The 21717-nt window shown below is 54.2% G+C and overlaps 1 long non-coding RNA gene across 1 annotated transcript in view; it reads right to left on the bottom strand.

The window, feature by feature from the left end:
- Nucleotides 1-21717, bottom strand: part of LOC120870101 — a 39373-nt gene that overhangs the window by 15684 nt on the left and 1972 nt on the right. The window contains exon 3 of the long non-coding RNA XR_005722725.1: nucleotides 7286-7413. This is a non-coding gene — a long non-coding RNA (uncharacterized LOC120870101). The remainder of the gene's footprint in view (nucleotides 1-7285; nucleotides 7414-21717) is intronic.

The following is a 21717-nucleotide window of genomic DNA, read 5'->3' as shown; positions in this document are numbered from 1 at the left end:
CCTGAGGCAGGGCTGTGTCTCCCCTCAGACTGGGGCTTCCTGAGGTGGGGCTGTGTCCCCTCAGCCTGGGGCTCCCTGAGGTGGGGCTGTGAGCTGGGGCTGAGCTGCATCTTCCCCGTGTGACTAAGGTCTCCCTGCAAACAGGGACTCTGTTGTTTCTTTCTCTTTCTTTCTCTTTCTTGTTCTTTCTCCAAGGGCTCCTGAGGCAGGGACAGGGTCTCTCCCCGACTCCCACCAACCTGGGTTGAAGAACCAGAGACCTGGAGACACCTGTCATGGTGGGACAGTCTCAGGACACACCCTGGTGATGGCGTGGGGAAGGGTTAAGAAAGTTCGCAGGGCCACCTTTCTCATGGGCCGCCCTCCCCCTCCTGCTGGCTGCCAGGGCTTGCCTTGGCCTCTGATGGGTTCCAGCTGACTGCTGGGCCTCCTCCATCCTGCCCCTCGGGCTGCTGTGTCCTGTAATGACCCCACCATGGGTGCCCTTAGCTACCCAGGCCAGGAGGACTGGCATCAAGATGGAACGGCATGGTGGGAGGGAGGAGCCCCCTGCCTCGAGGAGAAAGGAGAGTGCAGGAGGGCTGCAGGAGGGGGCTGGGGGGTGCGTGACTCCCTCTGTTGCCCGGAGACCCAGAGCAGGGTGATGGGGACCGCCCTGCCCACATAGGCCAGTTCTGCTGCTGCTAGCTCCCCAGGAGGAGAGGCCACCACAGTGCCTACAGCCTGGGCAGCACGCCCGTGACCCCCCAGCCCCGCCTCATCCATGAGTCATCCCCAGGAGCCTGTGTGAGCAGAGGCAGTCACCCTTCACCACGGCCAGAGGACAGCGGGGAACACCCTGCGGGACTGGCCAGGCGCAGGTGTCCAGCGCAGGAATGGCAGCCTGGTCTAGATGAGGCTGAGTCTTGGATCTTGAAAAAACCCAGTTCCCATCTCCTGCCCCACCCACGTTCCTTTCTGCCTTTCTCACTCATACCTTTGTCTCTTGCCCAGACCGCCTCTCAGCATCTTTGAGCCTTTGGGGGCTCATCTCAAATGTCACCTCTCCTAGGAAGACCCCTCACGCTCCTGGGTCTGTTCTTTGTACACCCTTGAGGCACCACACGCATCATTTTATCTGCTGTCCATGTATCTTCTTTGTCTAGACAAGTTACCATGAAGGATTCTGTGCCTGTCCATATTCCCAGCACCCAGCAGAGTGCCTGGCACATAGTAGGTGCTCACAGAAGTGTTTCCAAAGATGGATCCAGCCAGGAGTTAAATAAATCACCTAAACCCTAACAACCAGTATCTGCTGGTCCCTGCTGCTTCCAAAGTCCCACCAACCATCCCCAGGCTGATCTATGGGAGTTCTCACTAGGTGCAATGACCTGGCGCCAAAACTGACCCTGCCCTGTATCACCCGTAAATGGTACATTGATGTGCCTAATCGCTTTAGGTGCCAAAGCTAAACAGTGGTCTGTGGTAAAGAGGAGAGAAGGCATCTCCCCCTCCCGTTCCCCTAGAAGAGAATCTCCAAACAGCCCTGCTTGTGCCTAGCATCTCACAGAAGTTTAGGATTCCGTGTGCAGTGGAAATGGTGAACAGGCTCTCAATGTCCACTCCTCCTTCTGCTAGGCACCTTCTGAGACAGAAAGAGTTAAAAACAACAGCAACAACAACATTGGGGAAAAAAACTACATTTCTCAGTGCTTCCTGTTGTTAGGATTCAGTATATAATCGTGACTCAGACAATCAGTCTCACTTGCATGAAATTTGCAAGTCTGTGTTTCTGCAGCTCCTGATGCATTCTGGGATTCAGGGGCGGGGTGCAATTTGTGTTGTTGGTGGTGTTTTGCTTCTGTGCTGGCAGAGGGGGTCAAGAGCTCTAGTAGCTCTAGGGCATCCGTCTCCTGTGTGGATCACAGCAGGTGCAGTGTGAAGCCGGCCACAGCAGCTGTTTCCAGACCATGGTACTGTCTGTGGTTCTGGATTTGGTGCTCTCATGATTATCAAAGAGGCAACGGCTCCCTTGGTGGCCCAGTTCTGCAATGTGGCTTTGAGAATTGCTCCTGAAGGCTCAACTCCGAGTCTATGTCTTTGCCCTCCCAATAGTTCTATAGCTGTTTTGTTAACCCCTTCCATTTTGAGTTCACCAGAGTGGATTCTGTTCTCTGCAATGGAATCCTGATGGATAGCACTTTGTATTCTGCTGCCAGCTCTCACTCCTGCTCTGTCTCTCAGACCCAGATATGCGTCTACCAGAGAGCTGGACCAGAGCATATCCAGTGACGATCACCCACTCGGCTTAGAACTGCCCTTACTTGCCTTTCAACAGTGAAGCATTGTCACTTGGCCAAGATTGTCTTCCCTTCTATGAGTTTTTCTTCTTGGAGTTTCCTTAGACCCTTGTGCATGTCTGCATCCCAGTCCAGGATGGTAAATCGATTTTCATTTCATCCATCAACTCTGCTCATTTAGTAGTGATTACTGGACCCAGTGCATGAGGCTGCTTCTGGACTTAGAAGGAAAGAGCATTGTGATCAACTAGTGATGCCTGTGATCAACTAGTACAGAAATAGACACTGGCAATGTGTGTGCTGTATAATTGCCACATATTTGGGAGAGAAGTGAATGACGGTGCCTTCCATTTAAGCCAGAGTGGGATCCGTCCAATCACAAACTCCCCAGGAGGCTCTCTGGCCCCAAGACCACTTCACAGGTTCCTGACACTACCCACTGATTACCCCAACTCAGACTTTGATCACAGACGCATTTTAACCATTTATTCCTAATGCTTCTGATTCTTATCTCAACTTGATCCCTCTCCAACTTACATCCCCAACTCTGCCCTCCAACATTCACGTGGACTCTCATGCTCATCAGAGTTCTGACCTCAGGAAAGAGCTGGAACTGAAATGGGCTTACTCCTTGAACTACAGTAAAGTCCACACCCTCCAGGAAGATCCTTGACCTCTAAGCTCCCCAAAAGCCCTCCCTCACTCGTCTCTGTGTCCAGTCAGTGCCAGGCCCTCAGGAAGTGTTCCATAAACCCATGGATCAATGAAAGAATATGAGGATTGCCCAGAATGACCTCACCAATCACTGGCTTCCCTCTTCTCATCCCCCTCCTGCCCATTTCTGTACTCAGAAACTTTTGCTGCCATTGATCTATGGCCTCCCCAATCTCCAGGAAGTTCCTACACAACGGGGTGCCCCGCATCCCCTCTGAGTCACTGCTGAACCCACATCCAGTCTGCTGCAGAAGCCAGCTACTATGGGACAGAAAATTGTGCCCTTCAGAGGGCTCCCAGGTTCCCCTGTGAGGGAGGGGAGACACTCTGGGCACAGCAGAGGTCCAGGTGGGTAGTAAGTCATTTTCCAGGGAAGAAAACCAGCCCAGAGCCCACCCCACAGCATCCCCACTCTGGGCTCTTGCTCACCACTGAAGGGAACAGATGGTGTGGTTAATTGGGGTGTCATAGTGGGCTCCAGCCCTCTTTAAGGTCCGGGTGGGGTAATAGAGTGATTTACTGGGTCATAAACTGCAGCTCACAGGGAGCCAGTGATGTCATACCCACAGCCCCTGGGGACTAAGGGAGCCATGGACACAGGCCACAGTCTGGAGCCTGACAGGAGACTCTTGCCTCTCCCTGATCACTGGGTTCTGATCCGAGGCAGCCGAGGGTAGGCCGAGCCCAGGACAGCTCCTGGTGGGGTTCCGATGCTCACAGCTCGAGAAAGTGAACACGACCTGGGAGCAGGGGAAGAAAAAGTAGGATGCAGGCAGAGGAGCAGAGACACCCAGAGGAGGGTGGGCAGGGCCTGCTGGAGGCTAAGAGACCCCCAGAGGTGCAGCTGAGGCCTGCCTCACCCAAACAGAGCACCAGAACCCCAGGCAGACAGTCCAGCTCCAGAACTCCCCAAGAGGAACATGAATGAAAAAACAAGTCCATCCCTTTCCCTAGAAAGCCCTGTGCCAGAGAGGCAGTGCTTAAAACCCAGGCTGCCTGGTCAGCCCTGCCAGTGTGACTCTGGGCAGCTTCCTTAAAAATTCCTCTCTGAAAAAAAAAAAAAAATTCCTCTCTGCCTCAACTTCCCCATCTGTAAGATGGGATAATATTTTTTCAGAACTCCACTAGTTAATAGACTCAGAACAGAGCTGACATGCAGTGCTGTGTGCTTGACCTGCTGCTGCAGCTGCTGCTAAGTCGCTTCAGTCGTGTCCGACTCTGCGACCCCATAGATGGCAGCCCACCAGGCTCCCCTGTCCCTGGGATTCTCCAGGCAAGAACACTGGAGTGGGTTGCCATTTCCTTCTCCAATGCATGAAAGTGAAAAGTGAAAGTGAAGTCGCTCAGTTGTGTCTGACTCTTTCCGACCCCATGAGCTGCAGCCTACCAGGCTCCTCCATCCATGGGATTTTCCAGGCAAGAGTACTGGAGTGGGGTGCCATCGCCTTCTCCGCTTGACCTAGGTTATTGTTTTTAATAACTCCTTGAGTGGGACCCAAGAGTCTATATTTAGTCATTTATTTAGAGGATACTTTTTTATTTATTATTTATTTATTTTTGGCTGTGCTGGGCCTTCATCACTGTGCGTGGGCTTTCTCCAGTTGCACCAAGCAAGGGCAGCTCTCTAGTTGGAGTCCTCAGGCTTCTTGCTGCAGAGGCTTCTCTTGTCATGGAGCATGGTCTCTAGGCATGCAGGCTCAGTAGGTGTGTGCCTGCTTAGTCACTCAGTCATGTCCAACTCTTTACAACCCCATGGACTGTAGCCCACCAGGCTCTTCTATCCATGGGATTCTCCAGGCAAGAATACTGGAGTGGGTGGCCATTTCCCACTTCAGGGGATCTTCCCAACCCAGGGAGTGAACCCACGTCTCTTGCATCTCCTGCCCTGGCAGGTGGATTCTTATCCACTGCACCACCACGGAGTGCAGTCTGTATTTTTAAATACAATAGCTGCCCTTGACTTTGGACCTCCTACCACCCAGTGCAGCCCCCCTCTCAGACAACAGGGACCCTTGCAGGAGGGAAATCAAGACAGAGCCCTGTCAGTGTGCACTGGTTATTTCCGGAGACATGGAAAGAGCCTCTCTGTCTCTGAACCCCCTTTTATACATTGGATCCTTCAATCTTTGTCTCCTGAAACCAGGGCCCAAACAGGCAGAGTCAGGCAACAGAGGGCAAGAAAACATCTCCAACAGTGTCTTAGAGGGGGGATCCAAAGCATGGGGCAAGAGGAGCAGCAAGGTCCACAGGGCCAGCCCCTCTGTCCACTGCAGGGGGCAGGTGGAACACAGAGGGACTGACACCCTGGGCAGCGCCAGGGACCCCATCAGCTGGGGTGAAGGACCAGATTCCCTGAGACCAGCCCCTCTGTCTCCCGACTCCGACATCTCCCCTAAACACCCCCAGACCTGATGGGAGTGCCGCCCCAGGCTCCCTGTGCTGCGGGGGCAGCAGACACTGGTCCTCAGTAAGGAGTGGAGACGGATCAGCACACATCACATCACGCTTGGCACAGCCCCCATTGGTGGGCACCGTGCCACCGTGTCAGCCAGCCATCTCCTTGCAGAACCCTCTTTGGTGGGGGCGGGCTCCCAGGGGGAATCTGCGTCCACCGGGAATGGCCCAGGCCCCCAGAAGCTCCCTAATCCCCACCCCCTCACCCCCAGACCCTGCCCTTCCTGGGTCCAGTTTGTAATTCTTTTTTATTTGTGTGACTGTGTGCTTTCAGTCTCTCCTCCAGGCTCTGGGAGAGCAGGACTGAGTCTGTAGGGTTCACCTACAGAGCGCCTGGCACATTTGTCAAAAGAATGAATGAATGAATGACTTGAATGAAAGCTCCACCTTCCTGCCCACACCCTTGCTCCTAGCACAGAACCTGTAGGGGTGCCCAGACTTGGCGGGATGGAGCCAACCTTATCAGAGCTGGGAGCCCAGTCCACCCCAGAGCAATCCCAGGGCCGTTAACCAAGGAGGACTTCCTAGTGCAGGTGAGATGGAAGTCGGAGGGGAGTGGGGAGCGCGGTTCTGGCTCACATCTGCTCTTCCTGTTCATCACCTATTTCCGGTGGGAAGTCCCAGAGGCCGGAGGTCATGTCTGGGTCTCAGGGCCATCCCCAGCACACCCCCCTGAAGCCGCACGTGGCCTGCCCTACAGTCGGCTGCCAGCTGTGACTCACGGCTCAGAAGCCTTCCTCTTGGCCAGAGATTGGGGAGCAGAGATTACAGTAACGTTACTAACTTCATGTCGTGGCTGTGACTGCAGTGCTTACGCTCAGAGTGCCTCCCCCGACCCCGAGGGCAGAGCAGTGACCTCACACTCCTGGGTCAACAGCAAGGGAAGACAATCCTTCCCAGAGGCAGGGGGATGACCTGGATGACCCTGGTCTGCCTGAGAAGTCCAGAGTCTTGCCCCTTCTCCTCAGAGCTGGTTACACACCCTCCCTCTCCCTGCTCCCCACAGCAGTCTGTTGGGGCCGGGGCTCAGCCAAGGTGGGCAGGAGCAGGGGAGGGGAAGTGCCAGAGGGTGCCCTGTGCTTGCCCTTCCTCACCCTCCGGGTCTAGGACACACACGCTGGAGAAAGTGGCGTCTGAGGATGTGGCTGCCGTGGCCCGCTCCTGGCGCCAGCAGAAATCCCCAAGCCCATCAGCAGACCCTGTTCAGACACGTCCTCTGACCATGGCACTGAGTAAATGCTGAGGAGACACCTGCGGACTGATGTCACAGCCTGCCTGCCCTCTCCTCCCAGACAAGCCCTCTTGGAGCCCAGACCGTTCCAGTTCCTCCTGGCAGACCGTGAGAGGGCCCAGAGCAGGCACTCCTCTGGGGAAGGTTCTGTGGGAAAGGAATGCAGAGGAACTGAGCTCAGAACCCAGATGGGTGCTCTTAGGAAAGTTACCCAGCCTCTCTGGGCCTCAATTTCTCCAACTGTAAAATGGGATTAAGACGAGTTGCCTCCTGATGGCATTGAGAGTGAGTGCCCTGGCCTGGCAATGGATGGACATAGGTCCATGGCAGCCAGTCTTGCTGCCCTTACCTACTCTGGGCAGGAAACGCCAGGTCTTAGGAAGAATCGAGGCTTCAGGGAAGGGAGCGAAGCAGAGCTGTTTGAGAAAGGGAGTTAGGAAGGCCTCACCCACCCTCTGCCAGCTGCAGACTAAAGGTACCAAGGGCCTGGTGGCAGACTGTCTCCCAACCTCCATTCATCCCTCCTTCCCAGTTGTCAGCAAGACCCCCGTGGGAATGACTGTATGGTCCAACTTCCCTTGGGCCACAGTGGGGCTGGAGGACTGACCTGTGGCCAGCAGGATAGAAGCTGTGTGTGTGATTTCCAAGAAGTTTCCCTTAAAGGGAAGGGGCAGGCCCTTCTTCACTCTTTTCTTCCTCCTTCCCTCTGGCTGGAGCTCCAGTGACTGGAGTGACCTTGGAAAAGGAAATGACACCCAGCAGATCAATAAGCTAGAAGCAGCCTGGATCCATGATAGCACATAATTGGCAAGACCACCTTCAAGTACAGGAGCGCAAAAAAATGCACATCTCTCTTCTCAAACTTAACTTTGATAGGCCCCTCCACAGTGGAATCACCTCAGACTCATGTGTGCCGGAGGGAGGGGGGACGGATGGGGTCCCTGAGGAGAGAGGAGTCACCCGAGGATGTGACATCCCCTCAAGGAGCACTTCATTCTGTGTGAGCGGCAAGGCCAGGAGGAGCCTTGGTGGGAGGATTTATTTCCAAGAGGAGGTGAGGATGGATGGATGGATGGATAAAAACAGAAGGAAGGAAAGATCAGATAAGTTGGTGCACTGAAGAGAGATATCCAGAAAGAGGGAAATACTCTGGGAAGATAAGATGCTTCGGGTTTCGGCCAACCAGGCTTGGGTGGAGGGAGGCAGGATGGCCAGCCTGACCCACTGTTCACGTCTAACTGTTTTTCCATCTGTGCTTCGGGAATGGCTCTTACTTCCTCACTACTCAAGGGCAACAAGCAGTGACTTTTTAATTTTTTTTTAAGATGGCCTTGTCAGTGTGGCACTGTGCCAACACAGCCCAGAGCCCATCGATGTCCTAGGATTCCCCACCTGGAAAGCGGGGATCACACTGGAGCCCACACATCTGGGTGTTGCAGGGATTCAAGGAGCCAACTCCGCAACGTGCCTCCCCAGCACCTGGCGCAGTTCAGCTCACAGGAAATCCTAGGAGCTCATTTCAGCTGCTCATGAAATCCTACCCTGGGATGTGAGGGACAGAGCTGCCACTGGGTGACCTGTGGTGTGAGTCTAGAGAGAGACCTGGCTGGTCTCCTCATCCCACAGCAACAGCTCCAGCCCTCAGGGGCCTAAAAATCAAGGAACGTTAATGCCCTGGGAGAGCCACCCTCCCACCGCATCAGGGCCCCGCGGACACAGGTGGGGATGGAGGTAGCAGGGAGACTCAGATGCGTGGGGACAGCCAGGGCATAGCCCACGGTCCCACCGCAGTGAGATCAGACCCTCAGCAGGTCCACGTGTGGTCACAAGAAGCTGGTGAGACACCACGCAGGGCACAGAGGCCACACGGAGGGTGAACACAGGCCTGAGGGAGGGCAAAGGCATTGGCCTGTCCTGCCTGGAGAGGGGTAAGCCAGGGGGTCCACCTTGATGCCAGCCTCAGTGGGTCCACGAGCCGATTTCACAGGGATGCCTTTCCTTAAACTCCCCAGGAAAACCCCAGGACTTACAATCTGAGCGAGACTGCTGTTCAGGGTAAGAAGGGACTTTATTTACCAGGGGAACTGGGGGCTATCGTATCTCCTTGGAGCAGCAAACAAGAAAAAACGATCTTACAAAATAGTCACCGGGATTCCAGGTGGCCTAAGGGAGAACTCTGACTGTCCATGAGACAAGCCCTGATGTGGAGGGAGCTGCGGACAGTCAGGAATGAAAGGGTCCTGCAACTTAAGCAGAACCTCCAGCCAGCATCTGAGTCCCCAGGTCTCTGTTCCCACCTCTGCAAAAACACACAAGGTGATGATTTGGGAATCACTGGGTTTAGGAATCATAGAGGTGAGTTTAAAGCTCTGGTGGCTCAGACAGTAAAGAATCTGCTTGCAATGCAGGAGATGCAGGTTCAATCCCTGGGTCGGGAAGATCCACTGAAAAATGGCATGCAACACACTCCAGTATTCTTGCCTGGAGAGTTCCACGGACAGAGGAGCCTAGTGGGCTACAGTCCATGGGGTTGAAAAGAGCTGGACATGATTGAGCTACTAACACTTTGGATAAAGTTACTTAATTGCTCTGTGCCTTTGTTTCTTCTTCAATTTAAAAATAAATAAATAAATAACCCAGAGCTGGGTTCAGAGGGCCACTGGGAAGATTAATTCAGTGGGTGGCAGCTGAAACCAGGCACCCAGGACAAGCTCCATAATTATTCTCTTGTGGGCCGCTGCTATTCTCCTGTCTGGGCAGAGATCAGACTGAAAGGGTCCCTTGGAGTTCTTTTCCAGTTTAGAATTCCTTGATTTCCACCACCCTGTGGTTCCTGATTTCTGACTCTGAGATCTGAAGACCAAGAAAGACACATCTGCACAGCTCCGCTCTATGCAGCACCTAACAGTCCAGCCTGCAACCCACATCATTTTCCTGCCAGAAGTGGGCTTCACCCTGCCCATCATGTGTCCCCCAGCCCCGTGGCAGCCCCATGGCAGCCCCGTAGCCCTAGGTGGCCCTGCCAGCTGTCTTTGAGCCCTGCACCATGCCTTCACCTGGAGTCGGGGCAGCACGAGCCCCTCTGGCTGACTTCCTCACACCTATAGTCCCCTGACAATGTCACATGCTGTGGAAGTTGGCAGGCCCAGAGGGGCCACAGATGCCAACACAAACACCATTCCTATGGAGGCAGAAGAGCCGTGGGGGTTATTTTTAACCTGTTGATCAGAGGCCACAGCTCTGGCCCTGGGAGGCCTGGAGCTGCCGGTTCTCAGGGGGAAGTGAATTGTCAGGCCTTCCCTCAACGACCCTCAAGGGCACTGGGTGGTGGAAACCCCAGCCCTCACCCCACTTGGACGGAGACAGGGAAAAGTAGACACAGCTCAGGACATGCCGCATCTTGTGCACTGGTTTCAACTGGGGCTGAGCTGAGCCAGGAAGAGCAAAGGTACACTGCAAATCACAGGATGTGACCTGGAGACGGGCCTCTCCTGTCCCCATCCTGCAGGTAACTGTGACCTGAGAGAGGAGGCCCAAGGTCACACCACTGGCCCGCCCCAGCTCCCCGCCCCCGGTCCACCCGAAATCTGACGTGGACATCTCAGTAACTCTCCATGGCTGCGTCTGGGGATCACCTTGTCCTGCCCCCCTGCCTGGTCTGTTCCACCTTGGTGGACCCAGGCCCTGACTCACCCTGCAAGGACTTCCCAGGTGCCCAAGCAGTGCCCCCTGGAGGACAACCGCAGCAGTGGCCAGTGCAACGGGCAGCACCATGGTGGCTGGAGGCCCAGGCGAGGACGTGCGGGCCAGGGCGTGCCTGCGTGGGGGGAGCAGGACCAGAGCTTCTGCCAAGAGCCTGCTGCCGGCTGCTGCTGAGTCTGTGCTCGCCAGACAATGGACCCCACAGCCCAGCCTCCCGGCCTTGGCCCCTTGAGCTGGGCAGGCAGCTGCCGGCCGAAGCAGCCGCCTCCGCTGGCCCCTCACGTAGCCCACGTCCTGCCTGCTGGGTGGCCCTTATCACCGGGTACGTGCCAGGAGCCCACATGCCCACACTCTGCGGTGGGGAGAGGACTGGGAGCCCGGGATGGATGGAATCGGTAGGGAATAAGGCTTTCGGCTTCCTCCTGCCTCTGGAAACTCCCAAGGAGGGCCCTGAGCAGGCCTGGAGTTCCCCCTGGGGAATGTCCCACCCTCAGAAAGACCTTAGCCCCATCTTGCCAGGTCCCAGCTCTCAACCACTCTTCTCTTGGACTGAGGGCATTGGGGTGGAGGAGAGGGAAAAAGGTGACCTCTTCCTATGATAACTCTGGGTCAGCTCACAAAAACCAGTTATACCTCAATATAATAAGTACTTTTACAGCATACCCATTGAGTAATGGGGCAACAGAAGCACAGAGAGACTGAGCAACTTATCCACAGCCACACAGCTAGCAGGTACAGAATCAGGATTCAAACCACGCAGGCTGAGGCAAGAGCCGAACCACATCCAGCAGAATACAATGGGAACAGGGACGAGACTGGGCAATGCTCAGCTTCCTACCTAGAGGAATGAGAGCTTGGGGATCTGACAGATATGGGCTCAAGGCCAGGAACTGCATGCTCTAAGCCAAGTGAAGATCCCCTCTAGGCCAACGTTTCCTCACCCATAAAATGGCACAGTGATGAAGTACAGCGGCCTCACACAGAGGTGTTCGCCCTCACCTAGCAGAGCTCAGAGTATCCTTCCACCAAGTGGTTAGAATGTCCTCTAGAACATCTGGCTGGCTGAAGTCTGCCATCCCAGCCTCCCTCAGGCAAAACCCAAGTTCCCTGGCCCTTGGATTCTGCTGCAAGCCACCAGCATGTCCAGCCAGGCAGCCCCAGTGGCATGGCTGGCTCAGCCCCAGCATCATCATTTAAACCACCATGGCCACGGGGTGCTCCGTCTTCCTTCTCCCCAGGAAGACTATGAGTACCTGCCGGCGGCCTGAGGGTAGAGGCCATGCCACCCCCATCAGATCAGAGGGTCTGAAGGAAAGGTGCTTCCTCATCACAGACACCCCAGATTGGGGCTCCCTGGGAGCAGAGGCTAAGCAAACTATGCCATCCCACTACCAAGCTGGGGCACATGCATATTGGGGCCCTGTTCCATTTCCAGTCCACCACCCACCCAAGAGATGTGTGACCCCGAGCAGCTTCTCTGGGCCCATGGTCAAGTGGAGATGACATTTCCTATCTGCATCCCAGGCAGGGATTCCCCGGTGGCTCAGCGGTAAGGAACCTGCCTGCAAAGCAGGAGAGACAGGTTCCATCCCTGAGTCGGGAAGATCCCCGAAGGAGAGCATGGCAACCCACTCCAGTATTCTTGCCTGGAGAATCCCATGGCCAGAGGAACCTGGTGGGCTATCGTCCATAGGATGGCAAAGAGCTGGACACGACTGAAGCAACTGAGCACACACACACACACTGCACCCCGGGCTAGTGAAGATGAAATGAAGCCACGTGTGTCTGTGTGTGTGACAAGCCCCCTCCTCATGATCTCTGCTGGTGGATTAGGATGACAGTGTGTGTGTGAGGCACGGAGGAGGCTGTCCTGACTGGGAGGACCTGGAGGACAGGCATAGACGTCAGAGGAGGGAAGCAGAGGGATTTCCCCACGTGATGTGGGGCCTGAGGTTGCTCAGGCAGGGGAAGAATGGCTGAGTCACCGGCCATGCCAGAGATGCTGGGAATCTGCTGCCTTCCCAGCCACTGAGAGTGAAATGACCACAGGAGACACCCAGAAGCCTCAAGGAATGAGGTGGTGGCCGGACAGGACAGGAAGGGAAGAGCGGCTGACCCGAGTCCCCCAGGGAAACGGGAGGAAGCAGCCTGAGCAGGAGACGCAGCAGTCCTGACCTCACAGGGACCCCGGGGTGATGAGGACAGACAGGCCTGTCGTAGCGGAAGCTGAAGTCTGATGGGGAGAGAGAGGAAGTCTGCCTTCAGGGAACTCCTGATCTGATGGGGAAGTGGTAAGGATGTCTGCCTCCAGGAGTTACAGTGTGACGGGAGACTCAGCCTCTGCTCCCGGGGACCCGCAGCTCTGGGCATCTATAGGGAGGAGCACCCTCTCCGTCCTCCTTCAGACCCTCTAATCTGAGCAACAAACATGGACTCTGCCCTCAGGGCACTTTCTGCCTTAAGCACTCAGTCTTAAGCAAAGGTGTGCAGGCATAGGTGAATACCCGTGTAGAACCCCCTCAGAGACCACCTGCCTGATGCGGGGAGATAACTCCTCACAGTAGAGACAGAATCCTCCATCAGCCCAGGGCAGGGGACCTTCCCCAGAAGTCCTCCTGAGCGCCTGGACCATAGAGAGTGGAGAGAAACAAGTACCACCACATCTGGTCTTGGGGTGGCTGGGCTCGCTGCCCTGAACAGCTGGGCCACATCTGGCTTCCAGACATCCACCTCTTGCTCAGTGATTCACTCCCGGCCCTCGGGTCTGCGGAGATGGGAGGACGTGGGCTTGGAGTGATACAAGCGCGCGAGCTCTCCCACGCGCATGCGCACTCCCAGTGCGCACAGAGAGGACCACGGGGGCGGGGGAGGCGCGGGGGACGCCCTTCGTTTCCCACCTCTGACCCTCTGGTCCCCTCACACAGCCACTGCTGTCGGGGCGAAGGGGGTCTAGTCCACCCTTGAGTCACCGTGACTCAGGCTCCCCGCCTGAAACCCTCACACTCGGCTTCACCGGTTTCACGCACGCACGGTGAGCCGACTTGGAGTCAGCAGCCAAGAGACGCCCGGAGTTCCCGATGTCCCCCTCCCCCAGGCCCTGACCCATCCTTTCTGGAGAAGAAAAGCTCCAGGAAAGCAGAGGATCGGGCTGGGGAGGAAAAGGAACACACCAGGGAGGGAGTAAGTAGAGAGCACACAGCCTTTCCCCATCAAGTGGGACACTGATGACAGAGCTGATCCACCCCCCACCCCAGACTGAGGTTCCCAAAGGGCAGGGCTGTGTCTCCCCCTCAGACTTGGGTCCCTGAGGCAAGACGGTGTCTTTCCCATCAAAGTGGATCTGAACTGGATCTCATTTAGCTCTGTAACAGGTGACTCATGCACCATCTACATCATTGGGATTTTCAGACTTAGTTGGAGGATTGGAGGTGGGAGGGAGCAACTTCCCAACAAAGCTGGCTCCTGAGGGAGGCCAGTTATACTCACTGGCAGGGGCTGCCGCGGAGAGCAGCCTGCTCTCCGTACACCTACTCATCTCTCTGGGTGGTCCCTCCCACTGTCTAGGCCCAGTCTCACATGCTAAATCACCTGCTGGGCAGGGTGGACCTACAGGACACGTGCGGGACCTGGAGGGGGAGAGAGCAGGCATTCTTTGGCATCATACCCAGCCGTCCTCAGCCAGAGGAGAGTCTGCAGGTCCAGTTCCCCCTAGCTCTGCAGTTGAGCCTGGGGCAGGGCAGATGAGCCTGTAGGCATCTGTGTGAGGCATCTGGGGAGGCTGGACCAGGCAGGCTTTTGCTCCATGAGTCCAAAATCAGCAAAGGAAGTGGGTCTCAACTCCTATGAGCTCGTCCTTATTCTGCACACATCTCCCATATAGATTAGAGGAGAGGCCTGTTACCCCCATGGTCACTGCAGCCCTGCCCTGCAGCAGAGACTTTGGGGAGTGAAGGAAGCAGGAAACAGGCTGGACAGGCCCTGGGGATCCCACACCACTCTCTTAATCACCATTCCACACCAAGAGCAGGGCTCTCCCCAGCCTTCTTCCATTTCCCCTTGTCACCTCTTCACCTCCCAAGCCTCTTTCAGGGAAATGAACCATGAAACCACGCATCACTGGGGCTGGTGAGGCGACAGTGGAAGCAAAGACTTCCAGGCGCTATTGGAAAGTCTCTACTCCCTGTCTAGCACTGAGAATTGAGTCTTGCCATGGCTGAGGGCACCCTGAGCCAGCAACCCACTGTACAGAAGGGGAGACTGAGGCCTGTGACTTTGCAGGGCAGAGTAGATCCAGCCCTAGAGTGAGCTGGCCATACCTGAGACTGCCAGTGTCAGGGTGCCCCCCAACCTCCACCCCTCAGTGGGACTGTGAGCTCTGTGAAGTCAGAGACTGTCACCAGCTTCCTGAAAGTGAGTGAGTGAGTATCGCTCAGTCATGCCAACCCTGTGACCCTCTGGACTATAGCCTGCCAGATTGCTCTGTCTGTGGGATTTTTCAGACAAGAATACAGGAGTACATTGCCATTTCCTCCTCCAGGGCCTCTGCCTGACCCAGGGATCAAACCCACATCCCCTGTGTCTCCTGCGTTGCAGATGGTTTCTTTACCTGCTGAGCCACCAGGGAAGCCCCTAGCTTCCTGAAAGGAGCATGCTAAATGAGGGCAGGATGAATGCAGACCCTAGGCTGGTCCTGGGAGGTGGGGGATTCTTGCAGAAAGTCTCCAATCAGAGTTCCCCTCATCGTGTCTCCTGTCCTAGTCCTAGAGAACGCATGGAAGCTCAGAAGAGTCTCCAGATCCTCTCCCCTCCACTTCGCTTTGCACTACCCCCTCAGTCTGATCAGGCTGACTACAGGGCCTCCCCAACTCTGGTCCCCTCCTGGGCCACAGGTCCCCCTGCTTGGTTCCTGGCAGCCCCAGACTCCTGGCACCTGGGGAAGGGAGGGTCTAGGATGCACAGGCAGGCCTGCATCTAGGCCAGATTGGGCCACCTGCAGAAGCTGCCAGAGCCTGGACCGGGAGCCCTGTCCCCCAAGCTGGCAGAAGGACAGACAGCAGCCTACGTGACGTCCTTTGCCTCTGGGTTCCAGCCAGTTGACTGGAGCCTGGTCCAGCTTGGCCAGTGGCCCCACCCCTCCCATCCTACCACCCCTCCCCATCATCCCTCTTTCAAATACAGTCCTTGCACCAGCCAGATGCCTGAGCACAGACTTATCACCAAGAAATTCATGCTCTATCCTAGCAGTTTCTGCTCATCCTGCCCTCTCTCGCGCCTCTCCCCACACAAGCCATCTCCTTCAGCCAGTGGGCTCACCACCCTCTCTGCAGAGCTCTGACCAACATGGAGAGTCAGCCCCTCCCCAGCCCAGGGAAGGGTCTCAGCAGAGGTAACAGGGAAGGGGGCCACGACGAAGCTTCCCCATAACCTCGCAGGTCTCTGTACTCCACCCACTCTCTGTCCCCATTGCCATCTTTCAAGGAAGCAAGTTCGTTAGGTCTGTTTCCCATTGTGTGGGTGAGGATGTGGTCTCTCTATCTGATGCCAAGACTTGCTGCAATCCGACCCTACAGCAGAAAGAGTTGTCATCAAGCCCAACCCTCAAGTTCATACTCTTGTAATCTAGAGAAAGGCTCTCCCAGAACCTGCCAGCTTCAAACCCTAGCCCTACACACCTTTTTGGTCAAGTAGCTTTGTCTCAAACATTTTTTAAATCATGGCAAAATACACTGAAGGTAAAGTTCACTGTCTTAGCCGCTTTTTAAGTGCACAGTTCACTGGCATGAAGTAATTCACATTATTGTGTAACAACCACTGTCCTTCTCCAGAAGTCTTTTCATCTTCCCTCAAACTCTGTACCAATAAACAATAACTCCTCATTGTCCCCTCCCCCAACCCCTGGCAATCCCCATTCCACTTTCTGTTTCTATGAATGTGGTACCTCATTAAAGCAGAGTCATGCAGTATTTATCCCTTTGTGACTGGCTGACTTCACTTAGCATAATGTCCTCAAGGTTTGTCTGCCTTGTAGCGTGTGTCCGAATTTCCTTCCGTTTTGAGACTGAATAGTATTCCGTGGTGTGTACAGAACACGTTTTGTTTCTCCATTTGGCTATCTTGTTGATGAACTCTTTTAGAAAATCAAAGTAACATATTCTCAGGGTAAACATCTGAGGAGTTCAGAAGCAGATAAAATGAAAAGTGAAAGTTCACCTTAGCCCTGCCTTGTTCTGCTTAGAATAAATCCTGAAATTTCCAAAACAGAGGGCAGATAGATTTATGTCTATCTTATTTTTACACAAAAAGTGACATACTCCTCACCGTATTTCTTAAATATGAAGTCAGAATTCTCTAGAGTCTGTTAAAACAGACTGCTCTACCTCAGCCCCAGGTTCCCAGCCCACGTGTTCTGTGCTCCATCTCACCTTCCCCATCCCCCACCCTGAGATTCTGGGTCTCCAGCAGGCTTCTCAAGATTCAATACTGCCCAAAGGTCTGCCCTTTGTGGACTAATACCACCAGAGCTGTCCTGCCACTTACTTTTTCATTAGGGAATATCAGCCTATAACACTGTCAAAGTGAAAGGGAAAGTCACTTAGTGGTGTCTGACTCTTTGTGACCCCATGGACTATACAGTCCATGGAATTCTCCAGGCCAAATACTAGAGTGGGTAGTCCTTCCCTTCTCCAGAGGATCTTCCCAACCCAGGAATCGAACCCAGGTCTCCCACATTGTAGGCGGATTCTTTACCAGCTGAGCCACCAGGGAAGCTCAAGAATGCTGGAATGGGTAGCCTATCCCTTCTCCAGAGAATCTACCCAACCCAGGAATCGAATTGGGGTCTCCTGCATTGCAGGCAGATTCTTTACCAGCTGAGTACCTCATTCTTTTTAATCCCAGCACACACCTCTGGCATTTTGGATGCTCCAGAACGTAGCTAATCAGTGCCTTACTGATGTACTTGACGTTGCTTCCAGTTTTTAAGATTCAGAAATAAAACTGTCATGAATACAGTTGTACGGATACTTTAAACACGCTCGACGTTTGTGACAGCATAGCTAATAAATCTGTAGATGTGGAGCCCCTGAGCAAGTGGTTTGTGAATTAATTCTTCCCATGTAATTGCCAACCCCCTTCCCGGGTGCAGTTGCCCTCCCAACAGTTCTGAGGATGCCTGTGTCCACAAAGTGAGGGGTCTCCTGTTTCAGTGGTTGTCCCTCATAAAGAGGAAAAGAGACTCTTATCATCTCTTACTTTTGATTTCTTGTATTTTGACTGAGGGTAGGAATTTTCACCTGTTCGTTAGCCTTTAGTATTCCCTTTCCCGTTCATGAACTTTGCCCATTTTTCTATTTGCTTCTCTTTTCCTTATTGATTAGTATGAACTTATCTATCATATATATTGGAAATATTTTTTTTCTGGTTTGTTATTTGCCTGTAAACTTTAAGCTGTTACTTGTTTATGTAACCAGTTCTTAAAGATCTTGCCTTTTGTGAGCTTCCCTGGTGGCTCAGTGGTTAAGAATTCGCCTGCCAATCCAAGAGACTCAGGTTCGATCCCTTGCCAGGAAGATCCCACATGCCGTGGAGCCGCTAAGCGTGTGCACTACAACTATAGAACCTGTGCTCCAGAGCAGCCAGTGCACCACAGGGAGGAGTAGCTCCCACTCCCTGCATCTAGAGAGAAGCCCGCTCAGCGAGGAAGGCCCGGCACAGCCAAATAAACGAATAAAATAAATCAAATTATTTTAAAAATCTTTCCTTTTGTGACTCCTATATTTTGTCCTCCTTTCCCCAGTTTAAGAATATATCAATACACTTAGAAATTTTTGTTGATGTTTTCTTCTAGTAATTTTATGGTCTTCTTTTTACATTTAAATAATTGATTCATCTGAGGCTGATTTCAGAATAAGGAATGAAGTGGAGAACTGGTTTTTTGGTGTTTTGTGGGTTTTTTTTTCCCTTAAACAGCTAGCCAGTTGTTCAAGTTGATTGAATCTTTTCTCCTCTGATCTAAAAAGTCACTTTATCATATATTCAATTTCCATTTGTTCACAGTGTGTGTCTGGGTTCTGTTCTGTTCCTTTGATGTGACGCTCTGTGTGCCAGTACCCAGCTGTTTTATTACTGAAGACTTATACAACATTTCAGTAGCTCTATTTGCCCCCTTATAATGCCTCTCCTCCAGGATTTTCCAAGCTCTTTTTGCCTGTTTATTTTTCCAGACGAATTTTAATATAATTTGTCAAGTTCAGAAGATTTGTTGTTTTTCACATCTTCTAACAGATGTGATTTTCTGATATCTCAGCCCACAGCAGAATAGAAACAAGTTGAGAAAAAAGAGATGGGATGGTGGTCGACCTGAGGCAGTGATGGTGGTGGAAGTGACAGTTAATAGGGAGCTGATGAAGTGATGAAGAACTATGAAAAGACACGAGAACTATGAAAATAAAGACATCATGGAATGGCTCTTTAGTGTGGAGTCCAACAAGACCTTGGATTTTCACTGTGTTACAACCAGGACCATGATGGACACTTACTTGTAACCACAACTCTGAGTCATAAGGACTCACATGTTCTCTAACCTCTGATTAAGAAGGCAGGAAAGTGTGTAATATCCATCCAAAATATCTCTTTTTAAGGTCTCGGATATTAACGTCTGGAAAACTAATGTGAAACGGTTCATTCTTGGATGATGACAAAAGTATGACATATTACTGGTTTCTCTATAGTTTTCACAAAACCCAACCTCCAAATTCCAAGGAGTTCTGGGATTTGAATTCACTCTACCCATTGGAAATACAGCTGAAGAAAATGTCCCCAGCCTTTCAGCCAGTCCGCACACAGTAATAAAAAAAAAAAAAGATTTAGCTCTACTGGGCACCTGCCTCAAACACGTGAGGCATGTTATATGCAGACTACATTTCAGACCTCAACAGCCCCATTAGATAAGGCTGTGTTCCCATTAGACAGGAAATTCAGATTTAGATCAAATTTGGGCAAGGTCAAGTTATCATGTGACAAAGAACTCTCAGTCACCTTCAGCCCTTCAACTCACCGCCCCCCCCCAACAGGAGGTCCAGCAGGTGACCAATGCAGTTCAAGCTCCTCTTTGCAAGGCCCTGCACCTGCCCGGCCCAGGGCCCACACAGCCCGAAGAGGCCCTATCCCATGCCTCTGAGTGGTGCGGAGGGTAGAGTGAGGTGCCAACCTGGGCCATCTAGGGAAGGAAGGCGCAGCCTCCAGACCCACCAGGATCAGGGGCTCAGAAAGTGGGGAGGGTGCCCTGCAGACTCAGAAGACACCTCCAAGATGAGTACTGCCTGCCCTGGGCTGACACGGCCTCTCTGCACTTCCTGGCCATCCCAGGACATCTGTGTTCACCACACCACACCTTCGCCGGTGGTGTGAACAGAGCCCAGTCCTGTCCCGGACGCCCCAGGGAGTGGGAGTTGTGCAGGTGACACACGGGGAGGAGGTGACAGGCACTCCCTTGGGAGTTCCCCGTCCCAGCAGAGATAAAGGTCAAAGAGCTCATTTGCTTTTCCTTGACAGCCATTTGTCTAGGGTCTCTACCAGCCTTATGGGGCCTGCCCTGGATTCAGATACAGAGAGGTCTCAGGGTGAGAGTCTCCAGGAGGCTGAGCGCTCCCCCCGGGCCCAGGTGGGACTATGTGTGCTTAGTGGTCCAGTCGTGTCGGCCTCATTGCAACCCCATGGACTGTAGCCCACCAGGCTCCTCTGTCCATGGGGATTCTCCAGGCAAGAATACTGGAATACTGGCTTGCCATGCCCTCCTCCAGGGGATCTTCCCCATCCAGGGATCGAACCCAGGCCTCCCACATTGCAGGTCTGAGCCACCAGGGAAGCCCCGTGGGTCTGTAGGGTTGTGAATCGAGTGCCCAAGGGACCAGAGTTTTCAGCCCTCTCTTGCCTCTCAGCCCAGGGCCCAGCGGACTGTAGAGCAGTGACCCAGAGGATGAGGAGGGCCAGAGCATCAATTCATTTCAGCACCCAGTCACCATGAAGCGCTACTGCGCGTGAAGGACTGTGCTATTTGGGTGCATGATGAAAAAGGGGCTGGGTAGAGGTGAGATCCGCTGGAAGGCAAACAGGGTGCATTGGAGGACCCGGAGCAGCGGGAACCCCACCCCAGAGCATCCCCAACCTGGGCGCGCAGAGGAGCCGCTTGCTCCGGAGCCCGGGGCGCGCGCTCGGGGCCGGCGCCGCACGCGCACGCGTACCCGCAGCCTCTCCCCCGCCCGCGCGGCGCCGGCTCCCGCGCGCGCGCACTTGAGGCCTCCCTTGTGCGTCTCCTCCATTCGCTACGTGCAGAATGGTCCGTCGGCAGCAGCTGCAGCGCCGAGTGGGAGGGGGAGGAGGAGGGGAGGGGGAGGCGGTGCCCAGGTCTGGAGGAGGGGCCGCGGCGGGCCGGGCGGGGGGAAGCTGGGGAGAGGGGCTGGCGGGGGGACCCTGGGTGGGCGCAGCCTTCCTTCCCTTCCCCCTTCCCCTCCCCCCCGTCTCCGTCGCTCCCTACTTCAAGGCCATTCCAGCCAGCCCTCTGTTTCCTGCTCAGACGTCCAGGAACCCAGCCGACCAAGAGGGGTTTTCTCCGTGTTGTCCCCTCCCCAAAACCCAGGACCCAAACCCAAGAAAGAACCAGTTTTGCTGTCCCCTCTCCCCTCTTCCCGTCCCGACCACATTCGAAGGCTTTTGTGTGAAATGACCCGACAGTGGGAAACACTCCGCTTTGCATGATGCTGGAGTCCCTAAGAGGTGCTGTAACCTCACTTTCCTCTCTCTTACCCCCCACCTGGAGGCAGGAGAAGGGACAGGATGGACGCTCGAGTCTAGTTCCCAGCATTTCCAGAAGGGGAAGCCCAGAATCTCACACGCGAACATAGGATGGCGGAAAGGTCTGGTGGCCCAGAACAGGCTGCTGCCCAGGAGCCTAAGTCCATGTCAAAAGGAGCGAGTGTCTGGAGGGTCCCCCCTAGACTGGCATGAATTCACCCGCATTACGGATCTGTGTCCCATACACTTGTGTGTAAAGGGCTCCCCAGGAATGTAATGGTGAGAAGCCACCAAGGGGTGGATCGTGTTTCCCTGGAGGATCCCAAACAGACCAGCTCCCTTTGGTGCCAAGAACCCAGATGTGGCCCAGACGTGCACAGCAGCCCCTCCCACGGGGTGGGACATCAGCTATTCTGTGCAGCCCCTCCCAACTCTTCTCCCAGGGTCAAGGGAGGAAAGCCGGCGACCTCCGGTGCCCCTTCCCCATTCGGGCTGCTGGCGGGAGGGGGGGGGTGCAATTCCATTATCCTCTCTGTCCTTTGAGGG

This window comes from Oryx dammah, unplaced genomic scaffold (assembly GCF_014754425.2).
Source record: "Oryx dammah isolate SB20612 unplaced genomic scaffold, SCBI_Odam_1.1 HiC_scaffold_11, whole genome shotgun sequence".
NCBI lineage: Eukaryota > Metazoa > Chordata > Mammalia > Artiodactyla > Bovidae > Oryx > Oryx dammah.
This window is presented reverse-complemented; position numbering and strand designations above follow the sequence as displayed.